This window comes from Neodiprion fabricii, chromosome 4 (assembly GCF_021155785.1).
Source record: "Neodiprion fabricii isolate iyNeoFabr1 chromosome 4, iyNeoFabr1.1, whole genome shotgun sequence".
NCBI classification, from domain to species: Eukaryota; Metazoa; Arthropoda; class Insecta; order Hymenoptera; family Diprionidae; genus Neodiprion; species Neodiprion fabricii.
The window spans coordinates 24,672,240-24,694,961 of NC_060242.1; the positions used below are offsets into that span (position 1 = coordinate 24,672,240).

At 40.5% G+C, this 22,722-nt stretch overlaps 2 protein-coding genes across 4 annotated transcripts in view; one reads left to right on the plus strand and one right to left on the minus strand.

Annotated features, from left to right (window-relative positions):
- The window catches only part of LOC124180858 (dual specificity protein phosphatase 10), a 91,799-nt gene that overhangs the window by 27,505 nt on the left and 41,572 nt on the right, over positions 1-22,722 (minus strand). The gene's annotated exons all lie outside the window — the stretch shown is intronic.
- The window catches only part of LOC124180860, a 121,691-nt gene that overhangs the window by 16,825 nt on the left and 82,144 nt on the right, over positions 1-22,722 (plus strand). For all 3 annotated transcript variants that reach the window (XR_006870323.1, XM_046566744.1, XM_046566745.1), the window contains exon 2: positions 5,413-5,562. The gene's annotated coding sequence lies outside the window, so the exon portion shown is untranslated. The remainder of the gene's footprint in view (positions 1-5,412; positions 5,563-22,722) is intronic.

The window sequence follows — 22,722 nt, forward strand, 5'->3', positions numbered from 1 at the left end:
TGTTATCGACGTGCCGTCAGTTAGCCGCTTTCGTAAAAACAATACTTATTTACGCCGATGTTGATAGTATAAATGCGTTGTCGATAGTGTACGTATTGTGTGTAATGCTATACATATACTACGGTATATAACACTCGCCGTTGTGAGTCACTCTCTCGAGTGATCACAATAATAGACAACTCTGTTTTTTTTTCTATTTTTACTCATTATTTTTCTGTCTTTATTATACCTTTTATTCAAGCGTACCGGACCGTCGCATTCTTAAACGTTAATTCGCGTAACACTTGAACAAACCAAATTTGCAAGGTAACGTACTTCTTTTTTTAAATCTTTTTCGTACACAGCTCGTTACGAACTGCTGTACGTGTAATGATATCCTATTCTGTATTGAATACAAGAATATATGGAATATTTCGTTGTTTTAACCCTAGAACAGTATAAAGTTATTTATTTATTTTTTAACCTACCAGGTAACGGTAGGTGAAAAAAAAAAATTTTTCAAATTCCATCTCTCGTTCACACCGTGTCGTTAACGGTCCTACAGGGTCTCATTTTCTTATTTTTTTAATGAAAGATTTAATGCGATTAATCAAGCGACAATTGCAATGTATTATATAACCAAAGAATATTTTTTCCCCGCATTGCAAACCTCCGTGTATTAATTATTACGTAACGTATACAAGGTACGGATCAATTTACAGACACGCGGGTTGTTCGAACTGATGTTAATTTTTCTTCCTACGGATGCAACAAGTATTTCATCAAAATTGCGTGCATAGGCTTGTTCGACGTTTTTAATATTTAAAAAAAAAAAAAAAACTACGACTGCAACGTTTCGACGCCGCGCTTTCATCGACGAGGTAACGCCTACCTACTCTCTCGTTATCCTTAAAAAAAAAGTCGACACTTCCTCGAGCGATAATTCCGTCAAATGTTTCCATTACTCCCTCCATTGCTGGTTTAGGCCTTCGGTGAGTCACCTTCTTTACGCAGGCTCTCTAATCAAACGTAACCAGCCTCCCCCCCCCCCCCCCCCTCTTCCTCCTTAGGTGAGAGGTCGTCGCTGGCGGCCATTTTTACTAACGAAACGTACGACGGAGTCAGCTGTTCGGCGTCAACGAATAACTATGTGGCGCCTTTTACACACGCAACGTCTGATAGAGCCTTCGTATTCCAACGTCGCGTCGTCTGCATGTATACGGTATAGGCAAAGGTTATCTCGCCATGTCACATAAGCAGCTCTCGTCCTCGCCTCTCTTTCAGATCATTATTTTACCCGCTCGTTATGTTTCTTTCGTTGTTTTTTTATTTATTATTTATATAATATATCATTTTTTTTTCAATTCATCTTTACTCCGAGACTCAATAGCCGTGGAAAAGTTTTCAAGGCTCGTCCTGCGATCTTCGGTGCATTTGAAAATTTCATTTTTTTAGAGGTACTAAAAAGTGATGGTAAGATTCGTGTCGTCGCAACGAAGGTTTAAATGTCGTAATCGAGATTACAAGAAAATTTGACGCGAGTGATTATCCAGTATATTTTTCCCTTATGGTTAAAAGTGAAAATAGTTCAAGGCGTGTATACTTTACATAGTACTAATACGAGTAATGTTAATACTTGGACAAATCGCACGAGGATTGAAATGCAACGATATTTAAAGTTTCGTTGAGAAATCTCTTCTTCGCGTAGATTATAAACGTTAGATTATATCCGTACCGGTCGTTTGCCAAATTTTCTTGTTTCAATCAGGCGAATCAATTAATTCGATTCTTGAAATAATAACATAGAATTCTGCGTAGTTATCTGACACTATTGCGAAATTAAGAATTTCCTTCTTCCAAGAAAAGTTTCGCTATTCGTTGTTTTTAGTCGCTCCATAAAATCGCGCAATGATTACGCAATATCATGTACAGTGATGTGAAATACCAAGGGAATTTCCTCGTAGTCGTCGGTGTTTTTCGATTTTCGGATGTTTAGTTTCGGTTTGTAATCGTATTCTCGTTAAAGCCCTCGCATAGTCATGTCAAATATTATCGCGACTTGACAAATATATTCCCGTTTGGTTTTGGGAATCGTCGATCCAAAGTAAGACGTGATTACCGTCACATTAAAGGGAAAAATTTTTCTGCTGCATGTGTGAAGAAGAGAAGAGAAAAAAAAAAAAAATAAAACAGTGGTTTCTACAGTGGTTTAATTTTCGCGAGTAGCAAAAACGTACTCAGGGATGAAATTTTCATCTGCACGCGCGGTCGATCCGCGACGGCTAAAGTGTCTGGAAATTCTCGGCTATACGTAGAGATGAACGAAATTGTTTGAAATAGCTGACGTGGTAGCGGAACGCGGTCACAACGAGCCCACATACGCGAGTTGGGCTTACGACAAGGCGGCCAGAGGTGCACGAACCGAGTCCGAGTCCCGTGGGCATAGGAAATAAAAATTTCATCTCTGGTCTCGGTGGAGAACGGGGGAGAAGGAGAGGGAGAAAGCGATAGGCAAAGAGAGAGAGAGAGAGAGAGAGAGAGAGAGAGGCAGGAGAGGGAGAGGAGGTGTGAAGGCCGTGCGAGGTGAGCAAGACACACTCGCCGGAGTGTCTCCTTCCTCTTCGCCGCCCTGAAACGACCTCCGGCTCCGAGTTGCCGTTCAACTGCATTCCACCAGCTTTCAGAGGCCGTCCGTGATATCGTTCCTTAGTTTCATTCCCGGCCATAAATAACGCCTTTGTCGATCGGATAATGACGATTTTCGTATCGACAAGTGGATCGTGTGCAGGTTATCTAGATGATTTTATCTGAGATAACCGTAATATCACCATATCTTTTATCTTATAGAGGATAGCGTGAGTCAAGTTCACCTTTCATCTTCGCAGACATTAATTTTCCGTTCATCTTGATATTTATTTTTCACGGTACAAAGATAAGATAAACCGATCACTAAGGTAAACAACGCGTTTGTCTATAGGATCATGATGGTTTTCGGAACAACATATGAGGCATGTGAGGCAGCGTTTTATACGTAATATCATCTAAAATAATCATCATATCAACTCATTTTCACCTCATCTTTAATCTCTCAGAGATATTGTGACGTAAAACTCATCTCTCATCTTCATCTAGTGGAATTTGTCGTTGACCTTCATATTTTTTGTCAAGATATAAAAGCGAGATAAATCGATATTTCGTTGAAAAAACTATTTTTTCCCCCCAGTGCTATTAACAATCTTACGCTTTTGTCGTTATCTCTTTAATCATCCAGAAAAAGATGATGACCCTCTTATCTTGTGCAGGTATAATTGCTTGAAGGAACTTTCCTTAGTATCATGTAGACAAATTTTTACGTGAATCATCTTATCTCTATCTATAGATAATGACACTAATTATCTTGTACACCACTGCGTTTGCGGTTTAGCAAACGAGAGTTTGCGCCTATATGACTGTGTCGTGTAAATCCGTGAAACAGAAAATCGAAAAGGCCTTTTCTAACATTCACCTGAGGAATTCCCGCGGTTGTAAGAATTTCTGCGCTAGTAAATATTACATTTTTATATCGTTATTATGTATCATGCACTTGCAATTAAACACACACCCACACACACACGCACGAGTTTCGAGCAGATGTTTCTTACCGGCTGTTCAAACGTAAAATTTCTCAAGGTGCCACGATTTCGATCCACAACGGGTTGTGTTTAAAAAGTTTTCTGTGAAACTCGCCGTCCAACGCCACCGGATAGGCAACCGAAAATATATTTTGAATATGTAGCAATACTAGGTGAACTTTCGGTTGCTCATCTCCTATCGTTCAGCGGAAAGTTTCACAGAAAACTTCCGGTATATCAATCAACCAGCGTCAAACGCAATCTCCTTTCAAATATTATGCGTATACTTCACACGAGTCACAGTTCTGCTGGCATTGCTAACGGTTACAAATTTCACTCTAGCTTGCAGGAATGCAACCGCTCTGCACAATCAGTTGAGAATTGTTGCGATGTATAATTGGGCTGAAAAACTTTCAATCAAGTACAGTTTAATTTGGTAATATTTATCACGTGTTGAGGTGCAGAAACCAATCGCGCGATCAGATTCATATTTTTTTTTTACATCATCGAAAGCGATAGTCCGTAGAAAACTATTCATTGTTGTTTTTCAAAAAAAACTTCACCTGTTCCTTGTGGACCAGCAATGCTCATCACGTGATTGAAAAAAATCCATTCTCATTAATTAACGGGTGAAACTGGAAATTTTTCCTACTTTCAGAGATATCTTCATCTGCGAAGAAGCGTCTTTATTTTTCTTTTTCTTTTTTTTTTTTGTGTGTTTTATCGAGTTTCGCTCAGTTTAGAATCCGTGAGATGGAATTTCGGTGATTGAAAAATAAGGTCTACGCAATTAAACGCTGAATCCGCGGTAACGCAATAAAATTGCTCAAGCCAGTGACTTTTACGAGGAGCAAAAATGGGAAAGTAAATTAATTGAAAAAAAAAGAGAAGAAAAGGAAACGGAAGGCTTTGACCTTACGCAAGTTTCGCAATGCCGATGCAGCTGTATTACGTGTAACTGTTTATAAGGCAGTATCAAACTATAACGTAATTCGCAGAGTTTACAGCCCGGTTTAAACGAACAACGTAGAGTTCTGGTGACCGAGGGAGAATGGATCTATCGATCGATGACCTGACTACACGGACGCTTTCGTTCTGCTTCGGTTCGCGCTGCACTTTCACTTGTAATAAAATTCTTATCAATCGAATAAACTTCGCCGTCGTGTCTCCTCAGTAGACGGTTTTAATGTATTATTATTAACGTTGCATTTGTGTTACATTACGTTTATATTTTATACAGACAAACGTTCGTACGGTCAAGATTTCATCCAATCTTGTTGCTCCGTCATGACTCTTGGAACGTGTCTTAATCGCGGACAATGCGCGTACTTGTTTAGATAGTTTCGATCTTAGATATCATCGCAATTGTCGTCGACGTCGAATATCTCGCAATTATTGTCCACCACGCTGATCGTTAGTGGGCTAGATTTTCGTATAGTTCCAATTCGACATTTATTTCAACTAACCCGTACCTATCGTTTGATTCAACGAAGTATTATTTTCGACTTCGTGTTCTATAGTTATACTGTAAAAAATTTACGGTGTTAAAATTAGTAAAAAATGGCCAATGCGAACTACGATAGAACATTTTTCGTAGTCAATTCAGAACTTGAAGGTAAGATTGAATGTTAGTTTGACGATACGTAGTACTAGATTGACATCGAGTAGCGTTGGATTGACACCGAAAAATACTCTCCACAAACCCACGCCGCATTTTTTACAGTACAGAGCACAGTCATATTTAATAGACACTTCTCTCACGACTATCTAAAACTCATTTTCATTCAAGAACGGTTGATTTATTTTTCGTAACGTTTATCAGTTTCAGGACATCCAACGTGGCGGAAGCTCGATGTATACGACGACACGATATATCTCTGTAAGATACGATGCCCGTACACTCGTTCGTAGACAAAAGCGGAGCGGAAACTGCAGACCTCGACGAGATCATGTTCGCCGCACGTATAGACAGGTAAGTCGAGCCTTCCGGCGGCTACGTAAGTTGTAGCGTCTTCTGGAACGCGTCGAGAGATCGGGTCCGCGGAGATGCACGTGCGAAGGAAGAAGAAGAAGAAGAAGAAGGCGAATAAAAAAACCGCTCGCACGTGTCTCCAGAATTTGGTTAATTCCGGTGCTCTCGACGCCCGATTTACCGAGTCGTGGATCCCGGCGATTCGACAAGTCCTCTTTCGCCTCTTATTCTTCCTATTCACCCCCCACCACCCTTAAAACGGTTCACCGCGTTCTCACAATACCCGCGGACTTGCCAAGTTCTGCCACGGAGTCGGTATCGAATCGACACGGCGAGGTCGTCGCTGCTCGGTGACTCAAAGAGAAAGTCCGTCCACTTACTCCGTTGTACAGTTTGCGGTCTGAAAGAGCGCCGCCGCGACGACGCGTCGACGAATCTTTCAACCTGTAGCGCCTTTCCTCGAGTAGACGGACAGTCTCCTTCTGGACAAAGACTGACGGAGGTGATACGATTTCGAAGTGTGGAGATCGGGTGAATGCGAGCAAGGGTTGAACGAAACGAAGTGGAGCATCGTGCGTGCGATGCCATTCGCAGCAGTGTCTTCCTCGGAATTAACATTTCGCATCGTTATCCGCAAACGGAAAGCTTGGTTCGAATCTGAGGTGGATAATCGCATTTGTTGCGGTCTCGCGTATCGATCGAGTACCATGTTGCCCGGGGAAAGTTTAATTGCACGGCAATCTCGTTAGCGTCAATTCCAAGAGTGACAACACTTAGGTATTATTCGACTGCAGGTGATGCGTTGAAGATGAATCGCCTCTTTGATATTTCGCTTCATTTGTCACGGCATAGCGATAGTTAATGAGGAACTTTACGATCAAACAACTTCCCAAACATTCGTAGAGGCTCGGCTGGGAGCCGTTCCTTGAACGATAGTAGCGTTAAAGTGCCGAAAAGAAAGTTTCTCACAATTATAATTCCCACGAGAATAAACGGCAATTGAATCTCTACTGACAATGAGCGTAGGTGCCGACAGTGCGGCTGTATTCAAAAGTTTCTCGTGACGGATTCGAGTAGTGCGCACAGTTTGTCGAACGTGGCGCGCAATCTTTGAAACTTGAACGAAAAAACCACAGTACAGTGGCGAAAACCTTTCGACACCTCATGGCAATCGGCTACCTCTCTTCACAGATTGTACAACGTACAGCCTTGGACTCGATTTAGTACTACGCAAAGGAATTAGTCGTTTCATTAGACTTCGTCGAAGTTGGGAAAGAGGTCGAGCAGGTGTGCCGAAAAACGGTGCCGGGAAACCGACAATCGGAAGGATATCGGATTTCGATTGTCTATTTGCAGCTACGACTAAGAATCCATCGGTTTCGCTGCATTTCAGTCCTTTTCAGGACTATTCGGTAAAGGACTGGCCGGTGACCTTATCAAGTGAAATTTTGGAAATCCTGGCGGTATCGGAGAAATGTCGCAGTCTGAAATATTAGATATTGTTGGGAATAGTCAGAGCCTTTCTACAGGGAAAAACATGAGCAAAAACACTTGACTAACGTCTAGCGATATAATGATTAGTGTCCCAGCTGTGTGTAAAATCGGTGTTGTAGCAAAGTTAATTGTTGCCAATTACTTTGAACTCCGGAACATGTAAAAGATGGAAGTAAACAGTGACATCGATACTTCAAAATTGCGAAACATTGAATATCTTCACCGCTCTTCGGACTTTACACGCTATTATCAAATCTGGAAAGCCTGAAACAGTCAGGGAGTTTTACGTTTCAGTTCTTGTAGTCAGGTTGATCGACCTTTCCATTATTCCAGTTTGATTTAAACCAAAACTGGACATTTTCAAACACATCTATCTCATTAAGCGCATGGTCTTGACAAGCACTAGCGCATTTCATACTATGCTACGCGCGTTGTCATGACTGAAGGAATTGAAGCGATCTCGTGTCCGATCCACCGATTTCGATACCTCTTCGGTCCGATCGGTTTGTATCCGGAGGTGTTTGAAAACACCAAAGCCGAAGATTCAAAACCGTAACCCACTCACTGACCGGAGAAGCCATTGCATTTGAAATGACTTGGCAACCACGAAACATTTCCAACCGATTCCTCGAGTAAAATGCTGAGCAAATAAGGACAAACGAACATTTCGTGTAGCAAAAGAAGGGTCGGCGTGCCAACTTTGATCCTACGGGTCCGTGTTCCTTACTTTGGCACCAGAGTTTGTTGTCTTGATCGATTTGTTTCCGGGTCGTTGGACTCAGGGTGCAGTGCGTTACCTGCGCCGCGTGGCAAACCGCGGAATCGATACAAGGACCGGTCCGATCGGGAACAGCTTCCCTTATCGTCGTGGTATGCGCGTGCATTCAACACCGGAAAAAAGACGAAGGACGAGCCTGCAGTAGGTAATGAATTAGTCATCGCTGGCGAGCCCTTGAAGCGCGCCAACGACTCTCATCCGTCCCTTTCCGCCCCGCTGCTCCCTCATCCTGCCTCCTCCCTCCCCCCCCCCCCCCCCCGCCGATCCCTTATCCCTTATCCCTTATGCCCACCTTGCTTGTGCGCACGACGTAGGTACAATAGAAAACGGACATGTGCGAGTGTTCGGTCGTGTTGCGTTGTACACGTCGCGTAGCGTTGCGTCATACCGCGTTTCGTTGTTGCGGACAACGCGTGTATGGATCAGCTGTCGATGACAATTATCGTGAGTCATGCATCCCCGTCCGGTTTAAACCGTATCAATGACGACCCTTCTTACCCCCCCCCCCCCCAATCACCCCTACACGTTTACCCGGCCCAGATTCCCAGGGAACTTCCTCCCCCTGCCTCTCAGCCACCCCAATTTAAGGGCTCTTCGCACACCGGTCACACCGGTTGACATCGCTGCCATGCCTGCCGATGACGCGACCTACGAGTAATCCGGGTGAAATATATCGTTTTGTGGTTCTATCTGAGGGATATGTGCTTACGTGAGTAAAAATGATGGTTTTCGGCGTACCAAAGTTACCAGAAACAACGTTGCGTCGTAGGCGTATTCTATTTTAAATCGTCATTGTTGAACTTAATACTGCAATCTGCTCCAATTTCACCGAGATAGTTTATCCTTATCTCGTAGACTCTGGAACGACAACGTTCGTGACAAATTCGCATCAAAATTGACGCACTGTGATAAACGATAGTTTTGTCATCTGGCGGTGAATAACATGGCAAATAACAATTCGTAAATGAGATTTAATTATCGAGTTGCGCGACTTTCGTAGCCGAGGATCGATACCTTTGTCTTTGCGAAAGTTTCGACGATGTGACATTGAAAAAGGTGCAATTTCTTTGACGAACTATCGTAATACCATCGACTTGTTCTCCTTGTCGAATAACAGTTTGAATCAGGTTTGACGGGTAAGAAACGAGCGTATAGATCGAAGAAATCGATTCAGCATATTCGCAGTTTTGGTGTTGATTTTCGGAGCTAAATTTAAATTATATTTAAATTCAACGATTAACCGCAGCTACGAATTGTTTTCGAGAAATCGCTTCACCTTCAACGCGTACCGAGCAAGGAGGCTGTTTCCGGTGCAAATATTTCCCGGAGTTCCCGGTATCCCGACTACTCGCCGCGAGGTGATGCGATGACGCGATCCGGGAAGTTAATTTAGGGAACGATTCTCGAAATCGCGGTATCGCGAGGGGTTTCTATCATGCTCAACGTGCGAACTTTACAGCGCAAAATACGCGGACTTTGGGCGTGCGTATCTCGAGAGACGTGCACGAATGCGGATGCTTCCTGTGGGAGTCGGGACCAACGCGTGAGAACAAAGATCTGATGGGAAACTCGGTGCGTGTCTCGGGAATCAGCGAGCAGTGCAATTAGACTCATGCGCCGCTTATGAAAAGTTCGAATAAGTCACACGAGAAATGAGATTTTTACTTATTTGGTAATGGATGAGATATTTCACAAATATCTATTTGCGGTCACTTTGTACGATCCTTAATTATTTTCACTTTTCATCGTAACCGAAAAATCTAGGCCACAGGCACGATATGGAAATGAGTTTTGACGACGAAACCAGAAAATCTACCATGGATTGCTATTTTTATCGAATACGCCTCAGTCCTACTGTACTTTATCGTCGCTGTTACGATAATTTGATGTTGCAGGTGTAACAATAAATTGATACTCAAAGGCAACGGTAATTGTACTAAGTAGTTACTTGTATCGCATTTTATGGTAATTCCAAGTATATTCGAGCCGTTATGGTAACGATACCCTATTTTACTAGAATTCACTGGCAACTGTAACAAATAAAATCTCTCTCTGTTCAGTTACGGGATATATACGTTCTTTTTTTAATTCGTTGTGAAAAATGTATGTCATTTATTTCTATGAATAAATGAGGTACGGTTTAAAATAATAATTCAACTCGAACGACGAAATTTATTCTTATATATTTTTCGAAATATCTGTTCGTGAAATATCCCGCTGACTCATGATTTTTTCTGGGCAAAGTTTCTGTTACACACTAACTTCAATAAATGCGTGCTTTATTTGAGAAGTAGTCAAATTTACTCGTCCTAAATAAAACCATTCTTATCTCTAGAAGAACCGCATGTGGGAGCCAAGCCTTCGTACTTTCAACATATCGTACGTAACTATATGTGATTCATGCAATGCTGATAAATATTCAGTTTCTAGAACGATGCGTTGACATAAAATGAAAATAAATTTTACAACTACAAAACAATTTTCTTATTGCACACGATGTTTCCAATGGTGAAAAAAATGAACGCTCGTTTGAGAATCATACGCGATAGATCGTAGATTACAGATTCCACCGTGAAAAATGCGCGTGATTTCATGAAGATTGCTTGATAACAAGCTTCTGCAACAAGAGTTGTGAAAAACAATGAAATGGTCATGAAATTCCGACATTAAATGGTTTTGCAACAAGAACTCGAGCTGGAATTAAAATCCCCATTCATGCATTTTAAACTCGAGAGTGTCGTCACCGGAAAAATAACCAGTTTTTACACAGAACCCTATTAAATCCCCGATGCATCCGCTCGTGTATTTGCATAAGCAAGACACACGCATAATGGGCCCATTTATGAATGAATCAACCTCGCGCAATGAAACCGGAGATCGTTATCCGACCAGAGCATGTATCCGTGCTGATTGTGAAACCCTCGCGTATTCTCAATCTGCAGAACAAACAGTTCAGAATTTTTCATCCTGGATTATCTGGCCGAGCTGCAAATTATCTTATACAATTTCGTATTTTTTATTTCAAAGGGTTAAGATTGACGTATAAACAAAAGCTTAGGTAGAAATGCTCAATTTCAAATCGTTGAGAAATTGTTAAAAATCTAGTAGACGGCTTATTTTATTTAGAAGACTATTTTCTACAGATTCACTGATTGGTAAGATTTTTTTTATTTTTTTTCTTAATCGTGTCAGCATGCTTAAATATTAAATATTGCAACATTTCACGGATATTGATTACTTAAAAAAAAAATTCAGTATTGAATTGTCCACGCGGGGAAAAAAGTTTGTTTCGGTGACTTTGCAGAGAATAGTCTTCTGATTTAAACGAGCCATAAACGTACAGTGAAATCGAACGAATCAATTACATTTTGAACAATTTCAAAGCGATTTAAAACAAAGCATCGATATTTTACCTGCTGCCTATCAATCCCAGTAAAATTTTTCATCAAAACACTGCCGAGAGATCATCGTCGGTTTGTTAATCATATAATGCTTGCAAGCCTCACGATTCTGACCGTACGGTTGCTATTTCGGTGCATCTCGGTATATAGTGAGAAAAATTGGAGGAATTGCCGGAGAAATAAAATTTAAACAAACAGCACACGCAGCGACCGGGTGTCTGTTTCTTTTCCAAATAGCATCGTACAGTCATACTGAATTGTTGTACCGAACGGTTCACACATTTAAAGAAATTATTTACCCAGGCAGGTATTTCATTTGTCAGCTTGTTGTGCTTGTACTTTACGTTATGTGCAATCACACCTACATTTCTATGTAATTCGATAACCTTCAGACGTGCGAAAAAATTCTGTCAAAGAAATTTGCGCTATTAACAGTAGCCTCGAAACGACGCTAACGTCGATTCACGTATCAGCTGAAACTGCATATATATATATATATATAATAGTGCGTGTAGCTCTCGATTTTTAAAGTTTTAAAGTGCACCTGCAACGCTCGCCGAAAACGTTGCACCTGCACCTGTAGAAGGTACAGAGATAAAATCATTTCTACCGCACATGACTGCGCTTACTGAGTATATTTAGCGTGAATTTATTAAACTTTAACTGCAGAGCCAAAACCAAATTTGGTCGCAAATGAAATGATCATTTTATTCAATTGTTATACGAGTTAAATTTCTGGTTACGTAGCTGATGAGTAATCGTTGAACTTGACGAATGAATTTTGATGGCTTCGTTTTTTTTTTTTTTTTTTTTGATTGTTTGGTAAAATTTTTATAGATTAATGATTTTGATATTATTATTAGTGACGACAAATCTGACATAAATGTGTGTGAAATTACAAGCCTAAGCTTGAAAAAAGAGATCAATAATAACAATTTTATTCGATCAAAACAAGTAAGCAAAATAGAAAAAAAAAAAAAATTATCATCGCGCGATGATAACAATTTCGAGCGTAAGAAATAAGCGCTCGATGATGAGACACGATGAATTCTTATCAACTGACTCGTCAGTACGTGCATAAATCACGGGTCAAGTATAATATTATTATACCGACATGACGCAAATCAATCTGTATAATAATTTATGCCTTGGTTATAAGTATGGACTAATATACTCGTATCAATATAATACAAGTGTAAAACGATGTGCTGTATTTTTTTTCATTTCTCACTAGAAACCAATCAATAGACTTCTCTCGTTACTTTTCTGTTAATCCTCGAATGATCGTTTGACATTATAGATACGTGCATTAGTTCAATCGATTAAATTCTCTCGTTTCGTCAGCCGTCCTTTCGTCCTGCACTTATTTGTAATATATATCTGGAGAACCGAGGAAACTGATCGTCGATAAGTATTGCATACAAGTATGGAAATTGATTTCGCATTATCCACACATGCAAACACGTATGCCGCATGACTCGGGAATATCGTCGAGTTATCGCCACGGATAGATAGAGACATCTTCGACTTTTATACGCACATATATGTATGTATTCCAGTATCTACATACCTACGTCAGGCTCGAACAACCGACGAATGACCCCGAAGCCACGGCCATGGCCGCATGACTCACCGATGCATGCGGTGCTCTGGCTTTGAACACTCGGTTGTAAGTATATAGGCGAAACGAGGTGCGCGATGCACCGAGGATGAAAAAAGAAAAACGCAAAGAAAGGTTACCTTTTTTGAATTCGGCACGGCCGGAAGGTCCAGGGCTGTTGGGCATGTTACGGGGAACAGGAGAACCTGGAATAGTCAGGGAATTTCTTCCGACCTGGAATTATCAGGGAAAAGTCAGGGAAAAGTCAGGGAAAAGTCAGGGAATTTGGTAAATAAGACGGAAATTTCAAGTTTTGTGGTAATTTGAAAATGTTGTAATGTTACTTTATACCAACACTCCCTTTCGATTTTTTCTTAATTTTTTTTAAAGAAAATTACAGCCTGTCGTTAGAAAATAGATTAGACCAAGTTTGTCAATTGTACGACGTTAAAAATATTTACCGTCGTTTATTTGTAAATATGCTATTATTAAGTGGTATGTCAGTGGATAACGACTATTTTTTCCGCTGGAATATATGGAAAATTCAATGAATTTGAGATTCCAAAAGTCGTACCAACCCTGAAATTACGTTTCGTATACAGACTTCGATAGTTCGCAATTGTAGTTCGGGCCGTTTTTTTTTTTTTTTTTCTCTCTCTCTCTACATAAGGTGAATGAAACCGACGAATAAACGGACGCACGTTAAGGAAACACTTTGAATAATCAAGTAAAACGTTCTGAACTGAATGATATTTAAATAAGTTACAGTTGGTCGATACAATGAATTGAAAACAAAAAGTCATGTACCCAATTTTCGAAAAATTTGTAGAAATTTTTGAATTAGTGTTTTAGAAGCTCTGGCTACGAGTATTTTGTAAAATTGCGTTGCATCTGCGTCAAATATGCAGTTAACTTTTATGTAAAATTTAGATTCGATTGATTAAAAATCTGTTTTCCCGGAATTCAGGATGCAACACTTTCAGATTGTGCAGACAATGACAGTTTGTTGTTTTTTCTGTGACTTCATCGATAATGAGGAATCGTATTTTTTTTTTTCAACCAAATACCACGGACCACACAAGTTTCCGAATTTAGGCCTAATTTTTGACACAGGTATAAATATTTTAAAAATCGAATTGTTCGTTTGAAAAAAACGGAATCATTGTTCTATTCAAAAATTCAAATTTACGAATCAAACGGATTCCGAAATATGAAATACAGAAACGTGCAGCGACGTAAATTACGTCTAAAATAGTTGCACCGTTGCATTTGTCTTGCATATATTATTAATTGCAATTTTTTCAACCACAGAGAAAAAGGTCGAAGTGGCCGAGCAATCAATCAGGATTAAAGTAGTCGGTTGCTACTCGTAATTCGAAGAGTCGCCCGGTATACGCTCGGAATAATGCCGTAATTTAATTCATGAATATGCATACAGCATACGTGACGCGCAGATGAGACTTATGTCAGCGGGTAAGTATATAAAACCATAGATGTATATGTTACAGTTTAGTCGCGATGTTCGATCCAATTTAAAGAAACTTTTTTCTTTTCACGCTTCCGCGATATCGACGAGGTCCGGCGTGAAAATTTTTTGCGAGTATCTGATTGAAAACAATTTATATCATTACTCGACACTTCGTATTGTTACCCCGAAATTGAATCTCGGTTTTTATTCAATTTTAGTGATTCGATCAAACCGATCGAGTATTTTTTGTGCCGTACATTATTTCCGTAGCCTTTGAATCGCATCTTGTACCAAGTTTGAGGTTATTCAAATTAGCGATGACTAAAATAGACTGGTTCATTCATATTTACAGAGTTGACGATCCTATACATTTTAAAAAGCCTCTTTCGCCCGGAATATATCATTTATAGTTTCAGGCTATGAATTAAATATCTCCAATTTCAATATTCTGAGTCACCGGAACAAAAAAAAAAAAAAAAAAATAAACTCGGAAAATTGTAGATGTATTTTTTTATTTGCACTGGTTATTTCTTGACCAAAATAACACGCCGAGACCACTAATATGAAATTATTGTTTCAAGTTCTCAATAACTCGAATTTCACAACTGCATGAGTTAATCGACTGCGTAATTCAGGCCATTCAGGCACACTTCGTTACGGTTTTCGAATAAATCGGGAATCACCGACTGTCAAGGGATAAGATAAGAGGCAAGCTGGCTGTACGTTCAACGTTGAGGAACAAGTGTGCATAAACAAAACCCGACATCTATGCGCCGCGCCGCGTTTAATGGTTATTTGTTTTTTGTCCGAACTCAATAGTTTTCTCTAGTTTTTATCGTAGGCATAGAAATCGCAGTCGGTCGACCTTCGCCGCATGTGCGACCGAGGCGAATTCTTAAGCTCGTGTTGTTGGCTACCAACACGTGTGCCATGTGTGTACAATGTGTTATACACACGCGAACGTGTCAATGTGTGCATAAAACATAATGTACGCAACGTCGATTGACGTGAGTCATGAATTTGTATTTTGTGCTTCGCTCGGCTGCCGGGTGGAGGCGCTTGCAAACTACGCAGTTCATGTTTGTCAGCGACGATGTATGTGTAAACAAGATGCACGTGTACGGTACGTAACACGTTCACGTATCGCGTGTACCTTACGTGTGATTTACAGTTTGAGGGAAAAATTATGAAAACGATTTTTTTTAGCGATATATCAAGTGCGGTTTCGATTCCATGAGACGAGTAAAAAAATTTATGTCATTTACCGACTTGGAATAGGTGGTCAATTAAGAATTGATATCTTTTCAAATAGATTTATTATGTGATAATCGTGCATCGAGTTGTGCTAGTCAAATTTTTCACAAAATTCGCGATAAACAAATACCAAAACTATAAACGAGAATTCAGATATAGCGAAGTATAAAAGTCTGACGAATCGATCAGATTTTACTCGATTTCATGGTGATGCGAAAACGAAAAAACGATGTTAAATGTTCGTCGAATAACAAGAAAATGTGTTAGAAGTAACTTGATTCAGCACCTGTATTACTTCTCAATTACACGATGGAAATCGAAAATAATTAACCGTTCGACTCATAGTGATAAGTATTCTTACCACCTATTTTAACTACATCCATTTTTCGTATATTTAGAGAACTTTTCAGCATATTTCTTTGCGGTTTTTGGTATTTCTGATACTGCACTAATAGGTTTTCAATACTAAACAGCAATTATTGCCATATAATGTAAATTATTATTGTTAAAAACAAATTAACGGCAAAAAATCGTGAAAATTGAAGGAATAATTTATTTCCGAGAAAGTTACTCATCTACGCATGTACATGTTTTTACATAACTTACAAGTTTTTTGGATAGCTGATTACGTACCTGAAATTAGATTTTGAAAATTCTGTACGGCGAATTCGATCAGCGCCACTGAAAACCCCTGCATAGAGTTTTCTGACCTTATTCGATCAAATTAGAAACTTTCGCCCACCATATCGGATCCATCATTTCGAATTTTCAAAATACGATTTCAGATTCGTAATCAGCGGCTTTAAAAACCATCGAATTCCGCCTTGTTATAAAAGTTGACTCAGCGCACACAACAGCGTGTGACCCAATGGGTTAACAACCGCACGGTATTCACAAGTAGAAATTTATCTCGCCTACGGTAACGAAATTAGAATAAGCTTCAATTTTCAACTCGCAAAAAAGTGTCGCCGAATTTGTGGCGCCGCGGTGTCGTCTTACGGGGTATCGCCATGGCGAGTTGGGGTGAAACCTGTTCGCGCTACTGGTTATTACAGTTGATTCAATTCAGCAGCCACGATTTTGTCGCGTCGCGATTCTCCCGCAACCTTTGTTTCCCTATCTTTGCGGTTCCTACGCTTCAATGATCGCGCGTTACAGGGGTTGCTTGCTTATTACTTACACTTGGTGTTCGTCACCTCGTCTCTATTTAACGCGGCTAATGCACCGGAAGTAACGATAAGGCTGCGTAACACCGTGCCAAGTATATTTATATGGATTATACAGAAGCCTCGTACCGTTTAAAGATAACTGAGTGGGGTGGTTTCGAGTTATGGATGAGGCTAAGGTCCGTCATGTTAGTGTCGCGACGTCCGTTACATTTTTTTTTCATCGTTAATCGCGCAAATTTACACTGCGAGAGATTTTTTTTTTTTTTGTTTAAAATTCCGTAAACCTACATAGTGCAACAATTAGACACACTCATATTTTGGAAAACCAAGTCCTGCAATGGGTGAATGAAAAATTTCAAGACAGTAATTTTTGTTCCGATGTTTCATTATAGCGTCAATATCCTGTATGTAAATATATATGTATATATATATACATATCCATGTACACGTATGTTTGTTCTATACAGTGCAAGCGAATGATATCATCTGATTTTGATGAATCCTGATGCGCGCGAGGTGAGAATACTTTCTGAAATTGCATGTTGTAAAAGGTAGTTATGATAGACGAGGAGGCATGAGAATCGGTATCCTGGGGGCATGTATCATACCGATATTTAGAAGTGATGTCAGCCTGTCGGATTTTTGGGCCGCGAGACTATGCTGGAAATGTCGAGTGCGTGGTTTTGTTGAATAGTTATTCCTTTCTTTCTTCCCTTTCTTTTTTCATTCCTCTGCAAAGTCGACCTTTCCGAAACATGTTTTTTTCTTTATACAACATTAGAAAATTATTGGAAAAATAATTCGCAGCTCGCGTCGGTGCTGCACTGACGAAATTACGTAGAAAATGTTTCTTGGCAAATTTTCCTCCCGGTGCATTATACGTATATGTTATAGATAGAGTCGTCGTGACGTGGGTTTAGCAAGTTTCAGTTTAAGTAGGCGTAAAGAAGGCGGCCGTGATTGCTTGCGCATGACTCTGTGTGCGTAATTGTAGATATTCGATGTAACTCGGAATTGAAAGAAAATAAAATGTCATAAGAAATGATTATATCCCTGGTAATGAAAAAATTTATCAAACTCATTCATAATACAAGTTATGAGCAGATTTTTTTTTGTTTCTTGTCAAATAATATAACTAATTAAAATTAATTGACTGTGGCAGCGGAAAGTTATGCACGAATCTGTTCAATTTTCATCTCGCCACCGATCTTCGTGTCTTACATGTAATACATATTATACCCGGTGTATACACCGTATACACACATATGGCGAATATAAAGCATGAGAAAAAATAAAACACACAATCATCAAACGCGATATAATTTTGTGCTAGGGAAAGGCTGCAGATGTCTGCTCATAGCTGAGGTTTTATTTTTGTTCGTTATCTTTGATCACGTTCGTAATTCGCAACGTCTATACGTATGCGTTTTGGTTTACATCTTATCAACGTCATATACTTTTTATTTTTCACCTTTTTCTCGCGGCATAATTCGCGATCTCTGATTCAGGCGCAAATGGCAAAATTTCAAAAACCGCAAGAAGCTGCAAACTTTCAACAAGAATCATCCATACATCACGTGGCAATTATTAAAAATACTTGACATACAGCTACACCTTTCTAATAACACTCGGTACAGATTTCTGGTGTATTTCGTTTCGATTATTGCAGTTAATAAACAATTCAAGATTAGAAAAACGGGCGCTAAACTTTGAGTAAATGTCCAACGGTAAACATAGCGGGCAGAGAAATTGACAAAATTGTTGGTGACATCAGCTAGCTGAGGATGAAACAGCTTTTCCTAAGGAGATGCTAGTCGAGCGCGGTTTATATAAACGCATGCGTCGTGAACATGTTCCATATTACGCCTGTAGGTGACGCGTAAAACGTGATAACTGAACGATCTAACATAATCGCGTTAATTGGCCTTGTACAATATACCGCGTTCCTGTCTATGCGCATAATACACATTGCGCACAGCTTGTATATTACACGTCATACTCAGTTTCGATCCAATTTTTCTCTTCTCCAAATTTCACACGTTCTCCAATTCCGTTTCACCTATTTTAGCCTATTTTTCACTCTTGGAATAATCCAGCGTGAAACTATGAAAATTGAAAAGAGACGGATGCAAGAAAAGAAGGTCAAACAAGTTTATGCGAAATCCATGTGTTAACAAACGTGGAACATGATTGAAAATAATCAAGATTCGAACAAAAAGCGAATAGAAATGAGTCGCGTGTAATATAGCAAGTGTGTAAAATTCCCGACATTAAGGTATCTACTTCTGTGCACACGGGCGTGAGGCGATCAGAGAAATCTAGTACACACGCGTTATACAGGTTCAAGCGTACGTAACGTTAGGTACGAATGGGTTTGACGAAGTCACAGCCCGGGTGATGTTGATTCGCGACGCACGAAGCCTATGAATGGGCCTGCCGGGCGATACTGTACGTCCGTAGTTTATTTATAGTACATAATATACACCGGTCCCATAGTGCGGTATCAGTACCCAAGTAGTCAGGCCCGTCGCGTTGGTACGTCGAACTCGGGCCGGGTCCGTGATCGTTACAACTGGTGTAGCAGAGTCGCATGCAGCCATGGTGCGTACAACGCACCACCCATGACAAGTGCACGGGGCTATTGGCTTTCCATCAATTATCGCGGTGTTAGCGGAAGGCGTCGATATGACTCGAGGATTACCGTTGAGACGTTAGTCGTCCATGCCAGGAGCGAGGAGGCGTGACATTCGTGTACGTCTTACAGTGCGTGTATGCGTGTATCGAGAGCGTGACGGTTGAAATTGTCGACGACTCGGGGAAATGAAAAATAATGAAAATTAATACAACCACCCGCGTAAACGAGACACCCGTGTTGATTGAAGCTGCGTCGTCTTTTGGCTGACGCGAATTCGCTGCTCGTAATTATCGGACACGCTTTGTGTGCGCAGAGGTAATTTATGGCTTCGAACCGATCCCGGATTTCCAAATCGGTTACGGTCTTTACCTGATTTTGGATCCTCTTAAACGGTCGTTTATATGATGACAGAACGATAATGTGTCTGGGATTTTTTTATTCATTTTTTTCTTTTTTTTTTTTTTCTCTCACTCATTTTTAATGTCTTTACAAAAATTAATGTCTGCACTGCATTCGATGACGGCACGAGTATTTTTAGCCCGGATTTATTTTCGATGAGAGTGTAATAACAATGATGATATGTAGTGTACATGTGCAATTACTTCTGACCGTTTCTGGGAACGATACCGAGAAACATTAACGCGGTCGTTGCCACTGCGGAACCGTTTGAAATTCGTCAATTTCTACGAATTTCTATCGATTTCTCATTCTGTAATTCTTCATTGTGTAAAAACAAAGCGTAGTAAAAACCGTTGTGACGTATAAACATCTGAAGCGATCCTTGATTAAGGATGAATCTGATCGACAGGCTGAACGAATCGAAATGTAGGCGAAGAGAAAAATTGTTTTCAAAATCACCAGCAATTTTATTTGCGCTAATGATGGTAAAAACAAATGGCACGATAACTCTACCATGCGACAGAAATGAATCTAAACAAATTCTGAAAAAGCTTTGATAATTAGGACGTTCAAAACGACTAATCCCTCGTGTTTTTCAATCAGTTACGATATTTTCAGGCTCATTTTAGTCGCTGACCAAATTTTCACGAATTGTCTAAAAAACATTGGAAAAATACAATACTATAGTACAGTTATAAATTCCAAACGTTATTGATGACGAACGTCTGTTGTGCCGAACTTGAAACGATCTATTTTTATCCCCTCTGGGGATAACTACTCGACAAATTTTTCTCAGGCGATCTCCGTAGGTTTTTAAGGCTAAGAAAATAAACCGAAAAACACTTTAATCGTATTAAAAACACGGAAGTTCAATCAACTTGTGAATTTCATCCATCAAACTGTTTTCAATAATATCGGTACCTGACCTTGCGTCACTGGAATTTTCTCAAAATCATTTCTATCGTACAAAAGTGATGGTATTCCATTCGCGTTCACCGTCATCGGCAAATGACACCGCTGAAGATTATTCAAACGATTTTGTAATTCTTCATTACTTTCGATTAATCCATAATCTACTTAGGTTCACAAACCAGCAACTGACGAATCTTCGCAAGTGCAACGGCCCGTCTTATCAAACCGCGGCCAACTTTACCGAAATTTTCCCGACTCCCGAAGCCGAGAATGAGGAAGCTGCATTCTAAACGAAGAAGAGAGTATACAGCTATCGCTTCATCGGCGCCTCGCGCGGTATATAGCGCTGTTATTAGCCGCGCTTAGCTCATCGGTGGATCTGGCTTGGATTGCGTTACGTCTGGCGGACTCCGACCGAATGCCAGGCTGCGGCGTACCTCGCGGTCTGTCCCGATCTCGTCTTCAAGGAGCGGTAAGAGCACGAAAGAACCTCGTGTGTCATCCGGCATTCGCCATTCGTGGACCAGCGACCCGTCGGCCAGCCACCGAAGACCTTGGCGAACCTGGTTCCGCTTAAGCCTCCTCCTCCTACCGCTGCTGCATCATTACGGAGGAAATGCTGCCGGCACTATCGATCACCTCTTATCTTCGACGCGTCGAATCCGTAATGTCTCGAAGGTTGGGTCGGTGCATGAATTTCATTCCGTTCAGGGATTTGGGGTTCATTTTTAAGTCGGGGTAAAAGTTCACTGTTTCTATCATGGGCGAAGAAAACGAACGATTGAGGTTCAGTAGTCGTAACTGTAAGGAATTCCTTGCAGTCTGGTTTGTTATTAACGTACATTTGGTGTATCAAAATGGGTGATACGGGTTCCCTTTCTGCGATACGAGGAGGTACGCTTGTTCAAAGGACAGGTATTTCCTCCCGGTTGAAGGAGGAGCACAGGTGAAACTATGGAACAGTTTTGATACTGCGTGAATAGATAAAGTACGCCGACTATGAAAATCGGCGGTCACGAGACGAAGGGTCGATAATTGGGAAATAGCAAAATCCCCGTCTAGACGCTTAAACGATATAATTGCGGTGTAATTTTGCGACTCTGAATTCCTTCAATTCCAATTGATTTACAACGTACTTTACGCGTGGGTCTCAAAGATGTGAGATGAAAAAACTATTTCAAGACATTCTTTCTCAGTTCTTTTTCCCGAGTAATCCAACCCAAAGTCGAGACGTATTTCAAGTATGTCCAAACAAACGTGGGTATGAAAAATGCGACAACTCGGTGTTCGCAAGACCGTTTGGTAGAAAATGATCACTGAAGCTACCGAGTATACATACGCAATAGGGTGTAATTCGGTATTGCTCGGCAGTCGACCATGTCTGCGAGGCACGACTAACTCCTGGTTGCGATGTGCCTATAGCTGGCATAATGTACACATGACAAAAAGGTTTACGCTTCGTAAGCTTTCAGTGCTGCCGCTGCTGCTAGTTCTGACGTCAAATTGTGCAACGACTCTATTATTAATGATTACCACCTCGACGTTATACCCGCCGAGCAGACTGCGCGGCAAAATCCGAAAGCACGACACAAAGCCTCGCTCTTCGTGCGACACGAATTGTCGCAAAGAAAATTTTACTGCCCGTCAACGACGAGGTTTCTTTTTTTTTTTTTTATCTTTTTTTTTTTCATATACCATCTAAGCTTTTTTCTAATTGTAAATTTTTTGAAGCGTTCTACTCTCTTCGCAGAAGTACCCAGAACCACTACGTTAGAGATGGTCGACTGAAATTCATCTCGGAGCTGTAACCTTGTTGCCAAAAAACGAAGCTACCGACTGCTATGAACTTGGGAACTTCTTCGCATCGCCTGTAATAGATCAGACCATCGTTTTTCGTGCGTTCTTTGTGTTCCGATTTAAAAATGCGCCGGCATAGGTAATCACGTCCGATCTCCGACAAGGCACAAAGCTGGTCGTTAATTCAGCGCATTGTAGTCGCGGCAGGAACGAAAGGCGCAGGTGAAATATTTCCTCGGCAGGTTCAGTCTTG